This window comes from Moschus berezovskii, chromosome 6 (assembly GCF_049115385.1).
Source record: "Moschus berezovskii isolate FMDL1 chromosome 6, NW_MosBer_1.0, whole genome shotgun sequence".
Taxonomy (NCBI): Eukaryota; Metazoa; Chordata; class Mammalia; order Artiodactyla; family Moschidae; genus Moschus; species Moschus berezovskii.
The window spans coordinates 23371479-23396542 of NC_142465.1; the positions used below are offsets into that span (position 1 = coordinate 23371479).

At 43.0% G+C, this 25064-nt stretch overlaps 1 pseudogene; it reads right to left on the reverse strand.

The window, feature by feature from the left end:
• Nucleotides 1-23399, reverse strand: LOC148777554 (small ribosomal subunit protein eS26 pseudogene; annotated as a pseudogene).
• Nucleotides 23400-25064: the final 1665 nt, after the last annotated feature.

Consider the following 25064-nt stretch of genomic DNA (forward strand, 5'->3'; position numbering starts at 1 on the left):
CTAGGGAGACACCCAGGGATTCGCCCTCAGCCCCAGAGAGGGGTGCAGCTCCCAGTCTGCCGAGAGCTGTGCTGCCCGAAGGGACCCACGGCTGGGAGCTGGAGCCTCGGCCAGCAGGAGCCCAGGGAAGGCGGAGGCATCCCCGACCGCATCCGCTGGCCTCCCGCCGGTGCCTCCGCTCAGAGGGCAGGGAAAGCACGCCAGGCGCCTGGTGCAGTGGTGGTCAGACTCCAGGCCCCAGAGCCTGGCCAGAGAGGACAGAGAAAAGAGCTAAGAAGAACCAGGCCAGGCCGCCCTGCTGTCACTCAGCTTCCATTCTAGTCCTTTCCTCCGCTGGAGAAAGCAGCTCAGGTCCCCAACCATGAGAACCCTCAAAGTGTCCTCACTGAGGGATGACAGAGTTTCTTCCTGCTCCTTCCTGGACACTAAACCCAGCAGGGTGCAAGGCGGCCAGGAGCGGGAGATGAGGAAGCAAGGACAACAGAATCTGGCTGCTCCAGCCCCAGGCCTGAGCAAATTTAATGTGACCATCTTGGCTTCCTTCTCCCGCCCGCTCTGTTCATGATGCCCTGACTCTCAGCTAGCACCCTGGCAGTGAAGGCAGTTCTTACCTGAAGGAACGAGCCAACCTTTCAATTGCTCAGGACCCAGGTATCATACTTAGCGCTCTGTCATTATGGAGTTGCTCTGGTCTCCCATTGACCATGTCAGTTGCACAGGGAGTACGATAAATCCCATGGGCTCCAGTCATAGCACTGTCCCCATTGGGTAGCAATCCAATTTCTCCCTGTTAAACAGAATCAATCACACTGGCCCATAGAAACACCCAATTCTTTGCCCTTAATTATGGTAGGCACAGCCTGAGATGGCCATGGGGCATTTTCAGTGCTGCTCAGTGGAAATATGCCTCCCTGTTTGACACAAGGATTGCAAACTCACTAGATACAAAATGTTTCAGGGACAGGAAGATAATCTTCTTGAAGAGGGTAATTCAGGGTAACAGAGAAGCCACTTCCATCCGCACCCTGGGTGCCTACAGACATATACTCAGCACCTTGTATTGACCACTGATCTGACCACTTGATGAACAACACTCCAGCCTCACATGAGGTTGTCTCCCTTGCTGCCCCCCTCCATAAACCAAACCTTCAATAAGTCAGACATAGACAAGTCCCATATGATATCCCTTATACCTGGAATCTAAAAATAATGATAAAAGTGAATCTTAAAAATGAACAAATGAAATTATTTACAAAACAGACACAGATTTAGAAAACTAACTTGATCCACCAAAGGGGGGAAGTTGCAGGGGAGGGATAAATCAGGAGTTTGGGATTAACATACACACTGCTGCTGCTGCTAAGTCACTTCAGTCGTGTCCGACTCTGTGTGACCCCATCGACGGAAGCCCACCAGGCTCCCCCGTCCCTGGGATTCTCCAGGCAAGAACACTGGAGTGGGTTGCCATTTCCTTCTCCAATGTGAAAGTGAAAAGTGAAGTCGCTCAGTCATGTCCGACCCTTAGCGACCCCATGGACTGCAGCCTACCAGGCTGCTCCATCCATGGGATTTTCACTACTACAGATAAAATAGATAAATCAACAAAGACCTAGGGCTTCCCTTGTGGCTCAGCTGGTGAAAAGTCTGCCTGGAATGCAGGAGACCTGGGTTTGATCCCCGGAGTGGATAGATCCCCTGGAGAAGGGAAAGGCTACCCACTCGAGTATTCTGGCCTGGAGAATTCCATGGACTGTGTCCATTAGGGTCACAAAGAGTCAGACACGACTGAGTGAGTCTCACTTGCACTTTTCACTGTAAAGCACAGGGAGCTCTACTTAATATCCTGAAATAACCTATGTGGGAAAAGAATCTGAAAAAGAATGGAATATGGGTATGGATAACAGTGACTTCACTGTACACTTGAAACTAGCACAACATTGTAAATCAACTATACTCAAATATAAAATACAAACTAAAACTAAGAAAACTGAGACTTCACTGTGACATTCCACCACTCCATCAAGCCAGGTGCTTCTAGGTGATGTAAGAAACAGTGGATTTCTTGACGTCAGCTCTCAGTACCACATTTATTTCATTGTAAGTGAGTTCCGAAGTCAAAGGCAGTGACGTGCGTGATATCATGGGGGTGAAGAAGGCAGTCTATCAACCACCTATGATGACGCTGGAAGAAGCACGGCAAGCAATAAAGGGGGATCACTCTCCAGAATATGCAACTATTCCCATAAAGATACAGTATAGCACTGCCTCTTCCAAGATGGAGTGGTCCAAAATAACTGACCTGAATGGCTGATGCTTCTAGGAAACGGTGCCAAATATGGGCGTAGGGTTGGATTCCGGTTCAGAAAGTTGGACACTCTACGGCGGCAGGGGCTAGATCAACTGTGGTGAGAGGAAATGCACATTTTTGTCCCCGTGTATTGCGTCTATCTCGGTTCCCACAGCCACTTGGTACTTGAGCCATTCATGCAAGTGCACAGATGGCCAGGGGAGAGGCTCACTGGCAAACAAGGCATAGGCCATCTTGGCCACCTCCCTACTTAGCATTCCATGCAATGACTGTCCTCTGGGGGCCATTTACATGAGACTCAAGTCGCTTCAAACACCGTGGCCGTTCTTAGGGGTCCATGACATAATTTCCCTGCAGATGATCTTGGCATCAGTCTTCCAAGATGTTTAAAAATTACTGAGCCCGGATTAGTCCATCCACCTGTTAACTATTGCCCATGAAACAGTATATTTCAGGAAAACTTATGGTACCTCTTTTTTCATGTCAAATGACCAACCAGATGTAGTGCCTGAAGTTCTATCACAGGAAGATTTCCCTCTGAATTGCAGAGCCACCCTAGACAGATACGTCCTTAAATCAGGCCAGAGTCCCCCTGTCTTCTGATTATTTGGTCAGGGGGAATTCCCTGAGGCCAGAGGTAGGGTCTGAGGGAGAGGTGGGAAACAGTAGGAAGTCTGAGTCATCTGCTTCTGCAGTGAAGAGAAGTGCTGAGAATAGAACTGGGGATGTGAAGGGATAAGGGAGAACAGCTCACCCACATGTGTGCAAGTTCTTTACCCTTAAATTTAAATGGGATTTAAAGGGAACTTCAGTAAGCTTCTTCTTACTTTATGTGAGAAATTCTTACAGACATAACAGCATTGATATTCAAGCCAAGAAGGCAATAAAGGAATAATAACTTAGCACTTGACATATATTTCTGACACACAATGTATTTCTTAGTCCATCTTAAATGTACCTGAGGTAAAAGTAGATGCTTCTTACATATGAGCTTAATTGATTTTTGCCCAAAAGTCTGTTTGGAAATGTGAGCTTCTGATACATTCCTTACGCTTGTGCTTTGTAAAACGTTTCATTTTTCTGTTTTCTTTCTCAGTGAGGGGAAAAAAATCACATCAGTTCTATAAGATCAGTTGTATACAAGCAATCTTAAAACTGCTGGAGCCCCAATATGTAGTCTTTAAAATAAATGTGCTTACGCTAAGCCCTGATGTCAGAAGTCTGGAAATGTAGCATCTAGCAGCTGATAATGTGTGTTTCTTCTTCTGGGCATTGATTACACAGGAAACTTCATTTTGTGAAATTAATACAACAAGCTACATGCTTATGATAGATGTACTCTTGTACATGTCAGTTACACTTCAGGGAAAAATAAAATGCATTTTATATAATCATGACATTCTTGTAAAAGTTTTCCTGAGCTAGAAATTAGATTAGACAATTTTGCAAAATGCTGCACAATTAGTGCCTTTTTCCAACTAACCAACCCACCAAAATCATGTATTTGAAGGTCTACGATGCATGGCATTGCATTAAATATTGTCCATAGCCTTGTGGGGAGAGCAACATATCTACATTAAAAGCAATTAATTCACAAGAGAAATATTTATTGAGTACCTACTAAGTTCAGTTCAGTTCAGTCACTCAGTCGTGTCCGACTCTTTGCGACCCCATGAAATCACAGCACACCAGGCCTCCCTGTCCATCACCAACTCCCGGAGTTCACTCAAACTCATGTCCATCGAGTCGGTGATGCCATCCAGCCATCTCATTCTCTGTTGTCCCCTTCTCCTCCTGCCCCCAATCCCTCCCAGCATCAGAGTCTTTTCCAGTGAGTCAACTCGTCACATGAGGTGGCCAAAGTATTGGAGTTTCAGCTTTAGCATCAGTCCTTCCAATGAACACCCAGGACTGATCTCCTTTAGTAGACTCCTGAGCTTATGCAAGTGAGCAAAACAGGCAGAATTCTTGTCCCTGTGGAACTGATGCCTAGTGAGAGCATACAGCCAGTTAGGAACAGGTAATAAGTAAACTGCATGATGTGTCAGATGGTGACATGGAATGTTCAAGAAAGTCGAGCAATGTAAGAGGGATTGGGAGTGTTGTGAGGGAAGTTGCAATTTTAAATAAGATGTTCAGGAAGGTGTTACTAAGAAGGTGATACTTAAGTAAAAATGTCCAACTCTTTGCGACCCCATGAACTGTAGCCCACCAGGCTCCTCTGTCCCTGGTATTCTCCAGGCAAGAATACTGGAGTGGGTAACCATTCCTTTCCCCAGGGGATCTTCCCAACCCAGGGATTGAACCTGTGCCTTCTGCATGGCACGCAGATCTTTTCACCATCTGAGCCACCTTGGAAGCCGAAAAGAAGATGCTATCCATGTGTAAAGGGGGAGGAAGAGATCCAGGCATAGGAAACAATGAGCCAGGAAAGGACCTGATGAGTTCCAGCCAAGGAAACCAGTGTTAGGATAAGGTGAGTCAAGGGAAAAGGAGTAGTTGTGAGGTCAGGGAATTAATGAAAGACAACTGTAAGCTGCTCTGTGATTTTGGTATTTACTTTCAATGAAATGGGGCAAGAATCTGAGTAAGGGAGTGTCATGAGCTGACATACATTTTGAAAGGATCTACTTGCTTTTTGTGAATAGACTACAAAGGAGGAAGAGTAGTAGAAAAGGAAAGCCTCCTACACTGCTGGTGGGAATGTAAATGGTGCAGTCACTATGGAGAATGGTATGGCGTTTCCTTTAAAAACTAAAACTCAAGTTACCGTATAATCAAGGAGTCTCACTCCTGGGCATATATAAAAAAAAAAAAAACACACCTGATAACTAATTTGAAAAGATACATGCACCTTAATGTTCATAGCAGCACTGTTTACAATAGCTAAAACATGGAAGCAACCTAAATGTCCATTAACAGATAAACAGATAAAGCAGATGTATATAATATATATGCTATATATATAACATACACACACACACAATGGGGTTCTAATTAGCCACAAAAATAATGAAATAATGCCATTTATAGCAACATCAATGGACCTAGGTATGATCATACTAAATGAAGTGAATCAGACAAAGACAAATATCGTATGATACCACCTATATATGGAATCTTAAATGATTAAAATGAACGTATTTAAAAGACAGAATAGTGGCAAAGACATAGAAAACATATTACCAAAGGGGAAAAACTTGGGAGGGAGGATAAATTAGGGATTGGAGATTAATAGCTATACACTACTATATAGAAAATAGATAACTAATTAGTACTGAGTGTACTGTATAGCACAGGGAACTCTTCTCAATACTTTGTAATGACTATATGGGAAAAAAATCTAAAAAAGAGTAGATATATGTATAACTGATTCACTTTACTGTACAGCAGAAACTAACACAACATTTTAAATCAGCTGTACTCCAATCAAAATTTTTTAAAATAATAAGGACCTACTGTATAGCACAGGGATTTTCATATCTTGTAATAATCTGATAGAAGAGAATCTGAAAAATAATACATTTATATATATATGTGTTAATATACACATGTGTGCCATGCATTCTTAGCCATAGCTAACTCTTTGTGACCCCATGGACTGTACCCCTGCCAGCCTCCTTTGTCCATGGTATTGTCCAAGCAAGAATACTGGAGTGGGTTGCCATTTCCTCCTCCAGGGGACCTTTCTGACCCAGGGATTGAACCCGCGGCTCCTGCATCTCCTGCATTGGCAAGCGGATTCTTTACCACCGCTGCCACCTTTGAAGACCCATATGTGTGAGTGTTCATAAATCACTTTGCTGTATACTAGAAACATCGTAAATCAACTATACTTCATTTTTTTTTTTATTTGACAAACAGAAAAAGAGTAGTAGCAGGAAGACTCATCAGGTAACTATTGCAATAACACAGGGGAAAAATGATGGCGATGATGGCGCCTGGTCCAGGCTGGTAGCAGCAGACATGCAGATAATTGCCAGAGTTTGTGTATATGTTGAAGATTAAACCGACAAGATTTGTTGAAAGACTGGGCATGAGATTTGAGTAGTCAAGTGTGGTTTTGAGGTTTCAGGACTGAGCAAGGGTGAAGTTGTCATCAGCTCGGGTGAGGAAGACTGTGGGTAGGGCAGGACTGGGGAGGAACACGACAAGGTCGGTTTGGGTACAGTAAGTCTGGGGCATCTATCAGACATCCTAACAGAGAGGTCAAGGTCGTTAAGTATCTATGAGTTCAGTGTTCAAAATAAAGGTGTGAATGCAAATGTAAATTACAGATTAATAGGCATAGAGGTTATATAAGATCAGATGAGGTAACCAGGAAAAGAACACAAAATAGAGAAGAGAACCAAAGATAAGGACCAAGCAACAGGGAAAGAGCAGCCGGTTCTGTCCTAGGGCATCCCAAGCCTGCGACAGACCTGGTTGACTTTCCACTGTAATACAACCTTCCAGGAAAAGAAGTCCAAGGGCATTTTACCAGTTTCTATGCCAAGCCATGCTCATGAGTAATCGCACAGCACCTGGCACATAGTAATAAGAGCTTCTGAATTATTGCAAATTGTTGAATGAGTTATTTCAGGGCTCTGGGAACAGGCTAAAATCTCCTGAGGTTTGAGCTCTTTTTATTAGAGAGATTTGATATTATAAATACATTTAGACTTCCTCCCCTTCATACCCTCCGGGCACAGTGGGGATCAGATGGGCCAAGGTGCTTCCTCCTTGGGACTGAGCTGAAAGGCTGAAGGCTGCTTCACTCAAAACAGCTGCTCTTTCTCCCTAATCAACTCTATCTGATCAATCCTTTTTGGTTTTGAAACCTCTACCTGCTGTGACCAGGCATTTGTCTTGGTCTCCCCAAAGAAGGGAGAGACTCTGGGCCATCTCCCCTTTCAGCAGCTTGCTTCCTCTCTTCACTGAAGCCGCTGCTAATGTCATCTCCTCAGAGAAGCCTATTAGCATTGTTTGATCTCAAGCTGTCCTGGTCTCTTCCACTTTCTTCTTATACCGCTCAGTACTACCTGCCACTTCATTAATTTGTTGGATGGCTGGTGATGTGAACTGAGATGTATCCCCTTAAACTTTGCATGTTGAGGCCCTACTTCTCAGCATACTATATGTAGATTGAGAACCAGTTAAATGAGGCCTTAAGAGTGGATCCCTGATCCAATAGGATTAGTGTCCTTATAAGAAGACACACCAGAGATTCATCTCTCTCTTGGTGTGAGGACACAGAGAGAAGGTGACCATGAGCAAGCCAGAAAGAGCTCTCACTAGAAACCAAACTAGCCAATACTTTGATGTTGGGCTTCTAGCTTCTGGAACCATGAGAAACAAATTTCTGTTGCTTAAAGCCATCCAGTCTACATTATTTTGTGAGGGCAGGCCAAGCTGATTGAGACCATTGGTTACCTCCTGCCTCTTCCACTAAAAGAGTCTTTTTAAAGCAGGATTTCTTTTTCTTATTTCAGTGTATGCAACTAGAACAAAGTCTCACCCATAGCAGGCCACTCACTAAATGTGAATGCATGAATCAACTCTCAGATCTTGTCGAGATGTCACTTAGTTAGATAGTTTTGTGGATGACCCCCATGTGGAAGGATCACGCTGAGCAAGAGCTAAAGTAAAGAGCACATGGTCCCTGGCTCATGAGAAGCCTGCAATCTGGTCACTCTGGGTTAGGTTGCTCTGTTAGGCTGATAGTAATTCACTTCCCCAAACTCTAAATTCTGTTTCCTGCTAGGCTGCAGAGAGGAGGGACAGTGCTTTGGGTAATAACAACCCTCATTTTAGTAGAGGCTCCAGGCTGTTTTCCATGAGAGTCATCTCTGGGCAAACAGAGCAGGTTTTCAAAGTAAATTTAGTGTCTCATTTGGGATGAATAGTCTGTATTTTCATCTTATAAATCATACAAATCATACCCAGCAATCCGTTTCTCAACTTTGGCACTTGAAGAGTGGAGGAAATGGTGTTTCTGACCAAACCAGTCGCTGGATGGGAGTCCAGTACAGAGACACTTGTAGAAAAGGGTATGGAGAAAATCCTTATCTCTTTTGTCAGGAGTCTCCCAATGCAGGATCTTTTATCCTGGACTAAGCTCTGACTGAAAAATTCCCAAAATACACACACACACACATGCACCAGAATTAATATATTCAGACAGAACCCAGCTAACACAGTGGCACATTGTGTAGAAGATGACCTTTATTGTGACCTAACTCCATGAACTCCACGGATATGACAGTCAAAGCTAGACAATTGTGTGGGGGAAAGGCAATGTTATTATGGATGCACGAAGCTGTAAAAGAATAACAAAGAAGATAAGCAATAGGAAAAGCTTTCAAGGTCTCACAGCTCAGTCCCCTGTTTGGAGGGAGAAGGGTTTTATTTCTGTCTCAAGCGTAGGCTTAGGCAAACCCAAGCCTTGCTTTTTGTGGTGGGCTCATAAGCAGGGTGAATGGAAAAAGGGAAATTCCTGGCAAGTACTGGTTTGGAGATGGTACAAAAAAACCTCAGTAAGTATAGTGTATTTCCTCCTTTCCTGAATCCATACTAACTTGCCCAGTAAAACTTTCTTTAGTCCTTTGCTGATTCCAGAACTTATTTTAATTCGTGTGTTTCGTTTCTTATTTCCTTTCCCACAGATGGTGGGCAAAATATAAGCCTGTAAAAGTGAAGCTTAAAAGACTTTCTTTTCTTTTTATGGCTTTCAAATATTTCACATGACTATATGATAGCCCCACCTCAGCCGCCCACATGTACATTTTTCCTCTTCCTTGCATTAATAGGTCTAAACGTTTGGTTGGGCAGGAAATTTAGACTAGAAATGTCATCCACCATTCTCTTGTCTCTTGCAGGAGTTTTTAGAAACTATTGAAGAGGTTCAATTGTAGGTGCAATAGAGTGAGCACATGGACTCATTCCACCCTCTTGCTCCCACTGACTGCAGCTATGAAACCCGCACACAATAAATGAAGCGTCTGAGGGCTCTGAAGGTCAATAGTAGCAGTCAGATTGGAGAAGATGACCAAAATGGTGAGTTTATTACTTTTTCCCCTCTAGTATCACTCAAAATGAACTCCAGTCTGCCCAATAATATGCAAAAACAATAAGATACAATGCCAAGAGAGATTTATCCTGTGGATGCAAGACTGGTTCAGTGTTGAATATTAGTCAAGGCAAGTTCATCATATCGACATTCTGAAGAGTAAACAAACAAATACCAAAAGTATGAAGTTTAAAAGAAGATATTGATAAATTGGACTTCATCAAAATTAAAATTGTTGATATGCAAAAGACATTGACAGCATCAAAAGACAAGCTACAAACTGGGAGAAAATATTTGCAAATAGTATTTCTAAAAAAGGAATTTAACCAGAATACCTAAAGAACCCTCAAATATCAATAAAAAGAAAACAATCCAACTCTGACATAAATTGTATCAATGTTTACTTAGGTCAGTCTCTCAAGGCAATAGAAAGAAAAGCAAAAATAATCAAATGGGATGTACTTAAACCTATAAGCTTTTACACATCAGAGTCTCATTTCCTAAATGAGATGAAAAGACAGCCTACATATTAGGAAAAAATATTTGCAATGTGGCCAACAAGGGCTTAATTTCCAGAATATACAAACAGCTCAGACAACTCAATAACAAAAAATAAAAAAAATAACTCAATCAAAAAACGGGCAGAAGGCCTAAATAGTCTTCTACTATATAAAGTGAAAAGTGAAAGTGAAGTCGCTCAGTCGTGTCTGACTCTTTGCGACCCCATGGACACCAGGCTCCTCCGTTCATGGGATTTTCTAGGTAAGAGTACTGGAGTGGGTTGCCATTTCCTTCTCCATCTACTATATAGAATAATAATAATTTCTCCAAAGAAAACATACATATTTTAAGAGGCACGTGCAAAGATGCTCAACATCACTAATTATTAGAAAAAAGCAAATCAAAACTACAACGAGGTACCACCAAACACCAGTCACAATGGCCGTCATGACAGTCTACAGATAAAAAATATGGAGAGAGTGTGGAGAAAAAAGAACTCTTCTATACTGTTGGTGTAAATATAAATTGGTGTAGCCACTATGGAGATCTTAAAAAACTAAAAATAGACTTGCCATATGATCCAGCAATCCCGCTTCTGGGCATGTAACCAGAAAATATAAAAACTCTAATTCAAAAAGATACATGCACCCCGATGTGCATAACAACACTGTTTATAATAGCCAAGACACGGAAGCAGCTTAAATGTCCATTGACAGACGAATGAATAGAGATGATGTGGTACATATGTACAATGGAATACTACTCAGCCACAAAATGAATGAAATAATGCCATTTGCTACGACATGAATGGACCCAGAGATTATCGTAGTAAATGAACTAAATCAGAGAAAGACAGATATCATATGGTGTCTTTGTGCTTAGTCGCTCAGCCGTGTCCAACTCTTTGTGAGCCCATGGACTGTAGCCTGCCAGGCTCCTCTGTCCATGGGATTCTCCAGGCACTGGTCTGCCGTTTGCTTCTCCAGATGATTTCATTATGTGGAATCTAAAATATGACACAAGTGATCTTACTTGCGAAACAGAAAGAGACTCACAGACATAGAAAACAAATGGATTGCTACCAAACGGGAAAGAGGTTAGAGGAGGAATAAATTAGAAGTTTGGGATTAACAAATACAAGCTGTTAATACTATATATAAAATAGATACACAACAAAATCCTATCTAATAGCACCGGGAACTATGTTCAATGTCCTGTGAAAGTGAAAAGTGAAAGTTAGTCACACAGTCATGTCCAACTCTTTGCGATCCCATGGACTGTAGCCCACCAGGCTCCTCCGTCCATGGAATTCTCCAGGCAAGATTACTAGAGTGGGTTGCCATTTCCTTCTCCAGGGGATCTTCCTGACTCAGGGATCAAACCCAGGTCTCTTGCATTGCAGGCGGATTCTTTACCATCTGAGCTGTCCTGTAGTAAACCATAATAGAAAAGAATATGAAAAAGAATATGTTTATATAACTGAACCACTTTGCCATACATGTTGTAAATCAATTATATTTCAATAAAAATTTAAAAATAAAATAAGCTAATATTAAAATGGATAGAAGACTTGAATAGATACTTTACCAAGGAGAATGTAAAGATAGAAATAAGGCCCATGAAAAGATGTTCAACGTCATTAGCCATTAAGTAAATACAAATTATAACCATGACACATCTATTAGAATGGCTAAAATAAAAATTACCAAAATACAAAGTGGTAGCAAGGATGCAGAGAAACTGTAACTCTCGTACTTTGTCAGTGGGGATGTAAAATGGCATATGCCCTCTGGAAAAATTTTGAAATTTGTTTTTATTAGCATAGAGTTAATTTACAATGTTGCATTGGTTTCTGCTATACAGCAAAGTGTATCAGGTAAAAATAAACATATTTTTATTCTTTTGGGGGGCTTCCCAGGTGGCTCAGTGGTAAAGAACCCATCTGCCAATTCAGAAGATGCAGGTTCAATCCCTGGGTCTGGAAGATTCCCTGGAGAAGGAAATAGCAATCCACTCCAATATTCTTGCCTGGGAAATCCCATGGAAAGAGAAGCCTGGTGAGCTACAGTCTGTGGGGTCTCAAAAGAGTCGGATACAACTTAGCAACTAAACAACAACAAACAACAGCAAATTCTTTTTTAGATTCTTTTCCCACATAGGTCATTATAAAGTGTTGAGAAGAGGTCCCTGTGTTATACAGTAGGTCCTTATTAGCTATCTATATTATATATAGTGGTGTGTATTTGTCAATCCCAGTTTCCCAATTTATTCCCCCTTACCCCCCGCCACCGTAAGTTTGTTTCTACATCTGTGAGTCTATTTCTGTTTTATAAATAAGTTCGTTTGTACCACATGTAAGCGATATCATATGATATCCGTCTTTCTCTGTCTGACTGACTTTGCTCACTCACCACATCCAGCAATCCTATTCTTGGGTATTTACCGTAGAGAAACAAACACATTTACAAAAGCAAACAAGCTTTGTACATAAGTGTTTATGTAGTGGCTGTAGTCATAATCACCAAAAATTGGAAGCAACCCAAATGTCCTTCAATTCGTGAATGGATAAACAAACCATGGTACCTCTGCATAATGGAACACTACTCAACAGTATAATGAAACCAACTTTGAATCATTCAACAACTTTGATAAATCTCAAAGGCATTAAGCTGAGCGGAAGGAACCAGTCTGAAAAGGTTACCTATTCAATGATTCCATTTATATGAAAGTCTCTAAAGGACAAAGTCATAGTAATGAACAACAGATTAGAGCTGGAGAGAGAGTGTGATGGCAAAGGGACAGCACGAGGGTGTTTGGGGCAGGATTGAACTGTTCTTAATCTTGATTTTGGTGATGGTTACATGAATTTATGTACATGTTAAAACTTACAGGACAGACAGTACATACAAAAAAGTCAACTTTACTGTATGTTAACTTTAAAAATAAAACTGGAGAAATCCCAGAAGACTGCACAGACACAAAGCAGGCAGAAAACCATCATTTTACTCAATTTTCCTTTTTTACTTATCTAGGGTAGAAAACCGTTCAGGCCAAGTACTTTCAGATTTGATATTCTACGTGTGTATTCATTCCCAATTTCCATCAAAGCATCCATGAAGCTTGAGTGACCCAGTGAAGATCTGGAACAGATAGCCGGGGGAAAGGACTGGCTATCAGAAAGTTAATGACTTCGCCTGATGCCATGTTTAAAGGAACAAGAGTGACATTCAAACCTTAATGGCAGTATTAAGGTTCAGTATAAAGTATTCAGTCCATGAGACAAGGAGACAGGCTTGAGCTTTAATCAGCTTTTCCAGCAATAATCAGCAATTTGTTCCAAGAGTTTGCTGGGTCAGCAAATGACCAACTTCAAGTTCTTAAGCTCACAGGAAGGATAAGCCATTGCTCTTCTATGATCCTCAAAACAAAGCTCTATATACAACTGTACTATGCCACCTGGCCAAAAATAAGACTACAAATTTTTTTTTTTAGACTGAAGCTGCCTGAGGACTTACCTGCCTTATGCACAGTTGCTCCCAATACCCAACATATAACAGATATTCACGTAGTGTTTACTGGATTGTGTTGAATAGTAGAAAGTAGCTTTAACTTGGGGCTACCCAGGTGGCTCAGTGGTAAAAAATCCACCTGCCAACGCAGGAGCCACAGGGGTCAGGAAGATCCCTTGGAGTAGGACATGACAACCCACTCTAATGTTCTTGCCTGGAAAATGCCATGGACAGAGGAGCCTGGCAGGCAAAGCCCATGGGTTCGCAAAGAGTTGGGACATGACTGAGCATATGCACCCACACAGAGCTTTAACTTACCAGGATTATTTTAGATTCTCAGTTCCTGACGAGGTTAGCAATCATAGTAAAAATAAGGTGAGAATGTCTGGTAGAAAAGAGGGTTAAATGTTTTTCAAGGTCTGAACCGCAAGCAAAAAAGAGAGGCATCATCTAGAATCCTGATGACAGAAGTCAGATGTGAACTTGGCCCAATATGGGTTCCAGCTCTGCAGCACTCACCGAGCAGAATCACAGGGAGAGCACAGGCAGGGGAGGGGAGGGGCCACACCCCTTGAGCCAAGGGGAGCAGAAGGTGGTTTTTTTTGGAAATATCAAGAATGAACTGAGAACATGCTTTAGCCTGGCGTGGATCAGTTTTCAAGTTACCTCAGGAAAAGGGAGAGCTACTTGCAGGAATCCCCACGCATTATTTCTGTCAACAGCTCAGGAACGCAGGCAGCCTCATTCCTGGACCAGCACTCTCTCGGTTTATCTGCGGCGTTCCTTTATTGGCTCCATTTTCCTCTCTTGCTGACCCACCGAGTTCTCTGCTTCTGCATTGACTCCTGTTGCCACTACTAACAGGGAGGTCTCAGAATTTTCTAGTTCTGATGGGTTACAGAATGTCACTGGGCCACAGTAATGTCACAGCCTAGACAATGGCGGGCTGCCCTTGTGTCATAAACGCCTGCACATATGAGGCCACAGAAAGTCGGGGCCAGGGGTGGGGCAGTTCTCGTCACACGTGCTGTGAGGGGACGGGACCCGACATTCATGCACAGAGCTTCCTTGGGGTTTGGGGTTGGGGCTCATGGTATTCAGATGACCCTCTTCTTACTGAGATGACACAACAGGTGGAGGGGTAAGTGAAGGCAGCGACTCTCTGTAGACTGGAAGGACAAACTCACAAAGACTGGTGTACACAGCTCCTGTTGCTGCCAGGCACCCTCAGGTCAGACACAGAGGTGGGACTTGGCTCTCTGGACACAGGAGGTGCCCTCTGCTGCAGATTTCTTTTGAGGCTCCTGCGACTCCTGCATTGACAGGCGGGTTCTTGAGGACTGAGCCACCTGGGAAGCCCAGATCCTGTTACTCTACTACCTAAAACCCTGCATGCCTCCCACTCCTCAGAATCACAGCCCAAATTCTTACGACATCTGACAACGCCCAGAACAACATCGGCACCCTACTCATCCCCAGGTCCCCCCGCACCCCCACCTTGTTCTGCTGCAGGCACACCGGCCTACTGGCTATTACTTGGACACCCCAGACTTGCTCCTACCCTCGGCCCTTTGTACTAGCTGTACCTTCTGCCTAGAAAAACCGTCACCCAGGCAGCTCCAAGATTCTCTGTGATCAACAACAGTCTGTCCCGCCCTCTGGCCTGTGTTCTAGATTCCCCTTGTCCTGCTTCACTTTTCCGTAGCTCAGATCCCTTTCAAACACAGCACATAATGAATTATTTATCAGGTTTATTTTCTCTCTCCGGCCGTAGAACATAAACTCCAGAGAACAGGAATTGTATCTATTTTCTCCACTGATCGGTCTTCAGCACCAAAAACAGAGTAGGTACAGAACAGGAGCACAAGAAGTAGCTTTGAGTGAATGAGCGAGTGGGTCTCAGCTGCCTCTGGCCGCATTCCCCTCGCTGGCAACCTCAGCTTGTGATGATGACCTGAATCACTCCCTCACCCTGCATTCATTCATTCATTCGTTTGCTCAACAATTATTTATGTGTCTGTTCCGAACCAGACATTAGAGACAGTGAACAAAACTAAGTCACCACCTCTTTCCTTGCCAGGAAGACAGGCTATAAATACATAAACAGATTGAAATGTGCTCTAATGTTACATGCTATGAGATACCAGAATATGCTGCCCCCAAATATGCCTCTTTTGCATAAGGATTATTGTAAGCTGATTACTTTGAGAAAGAGCAGACACCAGTGACGCTCTGAAGTCAGGGTAGAAATTACCCTTTTGTAAGGAAAATTTCCATTCACAAAAGAAATCTCCATTTGTAAAAAGCATCTCTCACCCTGTACCAGGGAGAAGAGGATTCTAAATCACGGAAACCTCTTCTCCATAGAGAAGGAAGGCACAGATATCACTGTGCATAACAAGACTTACTCTCGTTTATTATATTTTCCCGGTAACCTTCCCTTAACTTGCCACCTCCCCTCCCTCCTTTCTTCCTTTGTCATAGCGGAAGATAGTGTTTAAGTTCAAATTCTAAACCACCTCTGAGTCACTCTTCCCAGAGTTTCTCTCTGTATATGAGGCACGCTGCTGCTGCAGCTATTTAGTCGCTCATTCGTGTCCAACTCTTTGTGACCGCATGGACTGTAGCCCCCCAGGCTCCTCTGTCCATGGAATTTCCCAGGTAAGAATACTGCAGTGGGTTGCCATTTCTTTCTCCAGGGGCTCTTCCCAAGCCAGGGATCAAACCTGCATCCCTCGCTTCTCCTGCATTGGCAAATGGACTCTTTACCACTGTGCCACCTGGAAGCTCAGGTATACACGTTAATAAACTTCTGTTTGTTTTTGTCTTTTAAACTGTCTTTTGTTACAGGCTTCCCTCGTGGCTCAGATGGTAAAGCATCTGCCTGCAATGCGGGGGATCTGGGTTCAATCCCTGGGTTGGGAAGATCCCCTGGAGAAAGAAAACCCACTCAGTACTCTTGCCTGGAAAATTCCATGGATGGAGAAGCCTGGTAGGCTACAGTCCATGGGATCACAAAGAGTCGGACACACTGAGCAACTTCACCTTGTTACAGGGACCCCAGCTGAGAGCCTCAGAGAGGAAGTAGGATTTTTTTCTCCCCTCAGGGCCATCGTATGCTAATGAAAGTATCACACTGAAATTTTCCTGGTGGTCCAGCAGTTGAGATTTTCCCTTCTAATGCAGGGGGTGCTGGTTCGAGTCCTAGTTGGTGTGCTAAGATTCCACATGTCTCCTGGCCAAAAAACCAAAACATAAAACAGAAGCAATATTGTAACAAATTCAGTAAAGACCTTAAAAATGGTCCAATTCAGTTCAATCACTCAATCATGTCTGACTCTGTGACCCCATGGACTGCACCACACCAGGCTTCCCTGTCCATCACCAATTCCTGCAGCTTGCTCAAACTCATGTCCATCGTGTTGATGATGCCATCCAACTAGCTCATCCTCTGTCATCCCCTTCTCCTTTTCTCCTCTTCTATCTTTCTGAGCATCAGGGTCTTTACAAAAATGAGTAAGTTCTTCACATCAGGTAGCCAAAGTGTTCGAGTTTTAGCCTCAGCATCAGTCCTTCCAATGAAGATTCAGGACTGATTTCCTTTAAGATTGACTGGTTGGATCTCCTTGCAGTTCAAGGGACTCTCAAGAGTCTTCTCCAACACCACAGTTCAAAAGCATCAATTCTTCGACTCTCAGATTTCTTCACAGTCCAACTCTCACATCCATACATGACCGCTGGAAAAACCATAGCTTTGACTAGATGGACCTTTGTTGGCAAACTAATGTCTCAGCTTTTTAATATGCTGTCTAGGTTGGTCATAACTTTTCTTCCAAGGAGTAAGCATCTTTTAATTTTATGGCTGCAGTCACCATCTGCAGTGATTCTGGAGCCCAAGAAAAGAAAGGCTGTCACCGTTTCCATTGTTTCCCCATCTATTTGCTCTGAAGTGATGGGATCGGATGCCATGATCTTAGTTTTTTGAATGTTGAGTTTTAAGGCAGGTTTTTCACTCTCTTTCATTTTCATCAAGAGGATCTTTAGTTTCTCTTCACTTTCTGGTCCACATAAAAGAAATAAAAAGGAAAACAACCAATCAGGATGAGGTAGACTGTTACTCTCAGGAGGGTTACTAGGGAGGCATCACTGTAGAAATAACATTGGTGGAAGAGTCTGAGTGAAGCGAGGCCAGAGCCACATGGTTTGGGGAGAAGTGCTCTTGGCAAGAGAATGGTAAGCAAAGGACCAGCAGCAGTGGCAACATGGGTGACATGTTGCTGCACTCACTCAGCCAAACATCAGGTGGTACAGCCTGCCATCACCACCCTACACCCGATCAGTGGGAGGTACTCAGCACTGGACAAACAGTGATGCTGTAGATGGACTGTTTCAACTCTCAGATGGGTTCTCAGCACTGCTCCTCTTGTTCTTAGCACTTTCTCCTGAGACAGGAAGGAAGTGGGCAGGGAACAACCATAAAAAGACAGACAGGGCTACTGAGGATACAGCATAAACTGCTTAGAATCTACTAGGCCCAAGATGGCAGAAGATTTGACTTCCAGTAGACCCTGAGTCTCGTTATATGCTCACTGTAACACACCAGCGTGCTAACTGACACACTTACAGATGCCATGAAAGTCCCAAGGCCAACACGAAAAGGCCAAAAAGTAGGTTGTGATCCAATTCCTGCAAATTCTTACCCCTTCCCCCAAATAGCTGGAACATTTCTCCCACTCATTAGCCTAGGAAAGAACCCAGCTTGTAAAAATTAACCACCCCCACACTAGGGGGGTTGCTCTTGCCTTTTGAAATGGACCTGTGTTCTGCCTATGGAGTGTGCATCTCTGTTTTCACTTTGCTATGGCTCATTCTTGAATTCTTTCCTGCAAGAAGCCAAGGAACTTCGTGAGACCTGGGACATGACCATCCTCTCAAGCCCCATTTCCTGCAACCTCTTTACAAAGGATATAAATAAACCTACTTCTTACCTAGCACTTTGCCTCTCACTGAATGCCTTCTCTACATAAAGAACTTGAGTTTCATTAAGTCCAGAGATGAGTCATGCAGCTTCAGTTGGAAGATTCGAGTCCCATCTGAGGTGTGCAGTTTCACTCCCACTTGCCATGGCAGCCCTTCCAAACATGCACACATCTCCAAAACCAAAAATAAAATTAAAACACAGCAATGAAACACAGCCCTTCCAAACTTGCACACATCTTCCAAACCAAAGATAAAATTAAAAACACAGCAACAAACTTTTACTCGAAGCCTCTATGGTGCAAGCAACATGTTAAATTTTTTCCCACACATTTAATTCATTTGGTCTCCAAATATATAGGTTCAGTTCAGTTCAGTTGCTCAGTTGTGTCCAACTCTTTGCGACCCCATGAACTGCAGCATGCCAGGCCTCCCTGTCCATCACCAACTCCCGGAGTTCACTCAAACTCATGTCCATTGAGTCAGTGATGCCATCCAACCATCTCACCCTCTGTCATCCCCCTTCTCATCCTGCCTTCAATCTTTCCCAGCATCAGGGTCTTTTCAAATGAGTCAGCTCTTCATATCAGGTGGCCAAAGAATTGGAGTTTCAGCTTCAGCATTAGTCCTTCCAATGAACACGCAGGACTGATCTCCTCTAAGATGGACTGGTTGGATCTCCTTGCAGTCCAAGGGACACTCAAGAGTCTTCTCCAGCACCACAGTTCGACAGCATCACTTCTTCAGCGATCAGCTTTCTTCACAGTCCAACTCTTACATCCATACATGACTACTGGAAAAAGCATAGCCTTGACTAGATGGACCTTTGTTGGCAAAGTAACGTCTCTGCTTTTTAATATGCTATCTAGATTGGTCATAACTTTCATATTTAGGTCCTTCTATTTTATAGATGAGAAAATTGAAGCATAGTGGGGAATCTCACTGGTAACTGGTGGAGAGTGAAGGTGAAAGGGTTAGTCACTCAGTCGTGTCTGACTCTGCAATCCCACGGCCTGTAACCTGCTAGGCTCCTCTGTCCATGAAATTCTTCAGGCACGAATACAGGAGTAGGTAGCCATTTCCTTCTCCAGTGGATCTTCCTAACCCAGGGACTGAACCTGGGTCTCCTGCATTACAGGCAGATTCTTTACCATCTGAGCCACCAGGGAAGCACAGTAACTGGTGGAGCCAAGAGTCATTTTTTTAAAGACAGTTTACTTCTTGAATTTTTTATATAGGAACTGTCAACATTTTTGTCCATAATTGAAGCATTTTTAGTGTTATATGAAATAACGGTGCTTCTGATAATCAGTAATCACTTAGATGTGATGAAATTTGGTGGGTAAATGTATCAGTAATTGTTTGACCGTCCCCATGCTCTTCATATTCTGAGCAGATGAAGTAACAGATACAGAGAGGTCGTCTGCCAATTTGAGATGATGGAGTAGAAGGACGTGTGCTTATCTTCTGCGAGAACTTCAAAATTGCAACTCGCTGCTGAGCAACCATTGACAGGAGAATGTTGAATCCCACCAAAAAAAGATACTCCATATTCAAGGGTAAAGGAGAGGCCCCAACCAGACAGTGGGAGGGGTGAAATCACGTTTAGAATCAAACTCTGAACCCGTCGGAGACACTCGGAAGGGTTGAAATATAGATGAGATCTATTCAGCCCTGACTCGAAGCAACTGGTGGAACCAAGAGTCAATTCAGAGCCAGGGCTGTACTGACCTTATCTAAATTTCAACCCCATCCCTGCTGGCAAACGACCTCTCTGCATCTCTTACTTCATCTGCTCTGAATACAAAGAGCATGGGGATGGTCAATTACTGATACAATTACCACCAAATTTCATCAAATCTAAGTGACTATTGATTATAAGAAGCACCATTATTTCATGTAACACTAAAAATTGCTTCAAGTAAATTATGGAAAAAATGTTAAGAGAATTCCTATATAAGAGATGATTCAAGCAGTAAATTTTCTTTAAAAAAAATGAATGATTTTTAAGTATGGTACATCCATACCCATCAAAATCTCTTTCTTTCCTGTGTCAAAAGCTGAGATATCCCTCCTCCAAACTAAAATCCTCTCGTTATATTCTCTATTTTTTTCTCCTCCTTGACCTTTTTCCCACTGATTTTTCCCCTTTCTCTCCAGTGTTTTTCAGTCCAACTTCCTCAGACTAAAAACATCTCCCGGTCTCTTTTATCTGGAAAGTCATCAGCCTGGCTATCATAATGTCATCCTCTAGCTATTATTATTCCACTTTGCTCTTTCTCTTCTTTTCCTTCCTTCCTCTCTACTATTTATGTTGAGGCTCGTAAAGGTTATCAGACATCAGATACGCAGATCCTAATTATAAAGCCTAGTGTTTGTCTGCAACATCTTGCTTGTGGACTTGTTGGTGTGGTTGTTCTTTGCCCAGAAACCTCCCACTAGGGAACCAGTCTTCCCTCACACCAACCCTTAGAAACATTGCTCAGGAGAACTGACTCACCCAATTACTTCCACCAGGACTGTGTACGTGAATCAGGCCCAGAGAGAATGCTACCTCAAGACTGACACCATGGGCAGGCACATGATCTAAGCCAGACCAATCAGATTTCTGCCCTGGACTTTCCTCTTAGGGCTCTCATGAGAGATGGAATCTTTCTGTTGAGAAATGGCCACTGCTGATGGCCGTTTGGTCCACAATGTGGAAACAGCCTGAGTGATGGAGAAAGATATGTCTCCCTCAGGTCATTCTTTGATGTCATAGATACAAATATGCATCAGTCTAGGATACTCCCAGACTGTCCCCTAGTGAGTTTAAAAAGTTCCTTTTTCTTCATGCTGCTTGATTTGTGTTTTAGTTACTTGCAATCAAAAGTGTTGATGCAGTCTTCTGTGTGCTTTTACATGATTGTCAGTCAAGGGCAGCCACAGGAGGAGACACAGGAGAGCATAAGAAAACCAAGTTTATTATACTCATGGGTCTAGACTGGAGAGTCACTGTTGCCATACAGGGTCATAGGAAAAGCACCAGAATTTGGGTTTTATCTTCAAGTAGAAGACAGGAAAAAGGAGGAAAGCTGAGGCTAGAAATTTTTTGCAGTTTCTAGGGGAAAGTCAAGGCATCCCAGGGTAAACAGTCTCGTTTCTGTGGACTCTAAAGTATAGTGTCAGTCGCTCAGTCATGTCCAACTCTCTGCGACCCCAAGGACTGTAGCCCTCCAGGCTCCATGGGAATTCTCCAGGCAAGAATACAGGAGTGGGTGGCCATTTCCTTATCTTCCCATCCCAGTGGTTTAACCCTCATCTCCTGCATTGCAGGCTGATTCTTTACCATCTGAACCACCAGAGAAGTCCTAGTCACCTGACACCTGGCCTAGGATGATTAAGGCAGAAGGATATTGTCTGCTGGGGTGTGAGGCCCGATAGAGGACAGCTTTAATTGGTTTGTTGGTATATCAAAGGTGTGCTCCCAGACAGATTCTTGAAGCTGCTCAGTCACTAAGTTGTGTCTGACTCTTTGTGATCCCATGGACTGCAGCCTGCAGTGGTTCTTTACCACTTGAGTCACCTGGGAAGCCCTTGGCTATCTCTTAAGTTTGCTAGCCTGGGGAGGAACAGTCTCTCTCCAGCCAGAAAGGTTTTTTAATTTTTTTTAATTCATTTACTTTTTATTGAAGGATGATCGCTTTACAGAAGTTTGCTGTTTTCTGTCAAACCTCAGGTGTCAAAATAGCAAATAAAAAATACATATGATACCTAAAGTGTCACAGTTTTCAAAGAGCTTTGATATGCTTTGTTTCACTTGATCTGATGGCTTTGCATGTCAGGATATGTTTGTCTTGTCTTGCTTTTGCTCATGAGTAAATTTCTGGGACTTAGCACATGCTGGACATATGACAGTTGCTCAAAAGTATTTGCTGAGTTAAACGAGAAGTATATATGTTATTATCTCTCCCATTTTATAGAACAGGATACCGAAATCAGAGAACTAGTTCGGTCCTAGAGTTGATTTAGAATGGTCTAGATTAGGAACTTCTCTGGCAGTCCAGTGTATAAGACTCTGTCTTCCAATGCAGGGGGCACAGGTTCAATACCTAGTCAGGAAGCTAAGATCTCACATGCCAGCGTGGTTCAGCCAAAAAAGGAGAATGGTCTAAGTTAGGCTAGGTAGGAGGCTGTGGTGAAAAACATCCTAAACTGGGAGTGTAGGATGGACTTGGATTACAATACAGGTGACAAATCCATCTTTGTTTTTTGTGTTTTTTTTTGAGTTCAACAGCAGCTCTTAACTATCTCCCATCAACTTTTGCTTCTCTACAATCACTCCATCCACTCAACAGCCAGAGTGAACTTTTTAAAGTGTCAAATCAGATCCTATCACTCTTCTGCTGGAAGGTCTTCAGTTGTGCCCCTTTACTTTCAGGAATAAGAGCTCCAATCTTCAGTACCTAGTGTGAGGTCCTTATGACCTGGCTGGTTCTGCGCATCCTTGGGCATTTCCTCCTATCCTCCACTTCCTCCCATCCTTCTTGCTGCTCCAGCCCCTGTAGACTTCTTCCCATTCTAGAAAACTACAGTCCTCTCCCAATTCAAGGCCTTTGCCTGGAACACTCTCCCTCCTTCGCTTTGTTTTTTTTTTAAGTATAATTTCCATTTTATTGTCATTTCGGAGAACCCAATATTTCTTTAGTCTTTAAGGACTTGGATGCTTACTTGGGCTTTGGAGGAGGACATGGGGTAGCTCCTGGACGTCTAAATAGCGGTAGAGGTATTCAGTCCTTTGGGGCTTCCGAGAGAGATTCCTGACGACCTTACTATGCGTGGCACAATGCATGCAGTAATGGAAGCTTAGGAAACACATGGGCGTCAAAGACACTTGCTTCAAAAATGTCCCTGATGGCTGTGAGCTCTACGATGTTCTAAATAAAGACCTTCTTAATATACTATCCTCGGGCAGGCATCAGGCACAGTTGGTGCAGCAAATAGGCTGCACGTGGCTGAGGCCCTTGTTGGTCTGACCATTATTCTTGTTTTTGGTCGTTACTCTTTTCTTGGTCATCTTGGAAGCGCAGAGGCGAGAGAGGTCCTCCTTCCTTCTTTATCTAGTTAATTCCGCCTCGGTGCTGAATTTTCAGCTCCAACATCATTTACTCTAGAGCTTTCTGAGCTCTCCTTCCCCACTCTCGTTCTAGACAAGGTCTCTTGCTACCCACTCTTGTCCCTGTGTGTTGATTTCATAGCCTCTATCAGTTTGTCATGATTTATTGAGTATAGACTCTCCAAAAAGCCACCAGCATAACCTGTCACTCAAGTAAAACTTAGAAATGTCTCAGAAAGGGGAAGTCAGGAGCTGATATATGATAGAGTTTTGAGGTCTTGACTCCAGTGGTTTTAAGGGGATCCAGTTGAGATCAGGCAAAGTTCTTTATTTAATCATTTAGAAGTAGTGAATCGAGAGTGAGCTGGGGGTCTTGAAGCAAGGAGTTATACAGTGAAGAGTTCTGTTATCCTGAGGAATTGACTGTTTGAGCAGCTGAAGTTCAGATAAACTGATTTTTTTAGGAAGTTCCTAAAGCAAACAATAAAGATATTTACCGCTGTATAGCCTTAGCTCCCTGGGCAGGAATTATTGGAATAAACCATGCAGTCGTGTTGATGCAGGTGGCTTTAGTTCTGAGTCCCAGGTTACAGTGATGTGTATGCAAGCAGCTCAGTTCTCTTGACATGCCTATGAATCTGTCATCTGTGGCAACTGTAACTTTACACTGGATTGCTGTCCATCGCTACCACGGACTGTATGCTTTGTGAGGGGAAGTTGCACATCTGTTTTGCTTTCCATTTTATTCCCTACATCATCAGAGCACCTGGAACATACAAGGTAGTCACCTAATATTTGCTTAATGACTGAGACCTTTGACAAGCGCCTATGGGAGGATGGGATGGAAATCAGAACCTGCATTTGTCTTCACTCCTACGTTTGAGTGACTCTAGTAATGCCAAGTTGGGTGCCGGAAGAACTCATTTAAAGATGAGGAGTTCCACTTTGGGAAATGGAATTTCATCTCTGACAGCAAACACACATCTAGAATTCAGGAAAGGTAAAAGTCAGGGCAATATATGCAAATGTAATGAATTTTGTTGATTCAGAATGGCTTAAAAAGCAAAGTAATGTGGGGCTATCAGATAACTATCGTTGCTATCAATCTGATTTTATCGGAAAAAACATCCTTAAAAATCCATTTAGATTGAAAGTCCTCCTCAATCTGGCACGGGCAAGACTAATTAAAGTGTACTAGGTTGTAAAGATGATGATAAGTACATACATAACACCTTCTGTGTGCCAGGTACTTTTTCTAAGTGCTTAACCTCCATTAACTCATTAAACCTCATAATAACTCTATGAGGTAAGTGCTAGAATCATCTCCATTTACAGATAAGAGACATAAAGAACTGAGAAAATCTTCTTGCTGCTGCTGCTGCTAAGTCGCTTCAGTCGCGTCCGACTCTGTGCGACCCCATAGACGGCAGCCTACCAGGGTCCCCCGTCCCTGGGATTCTCCAGGCAAGAACACTGACAACTATACAAAATAGGACTCCATTAACATAACTTTCTACACTGGGAAGTTCTTGCCCAAGAAGACAGAGCTTGTAAAATATTTATCTCAAGAACATCCTGAAAATGCATTCATCTGAAGGTTAGACTGCTAAACTGGGAAAACCAGAT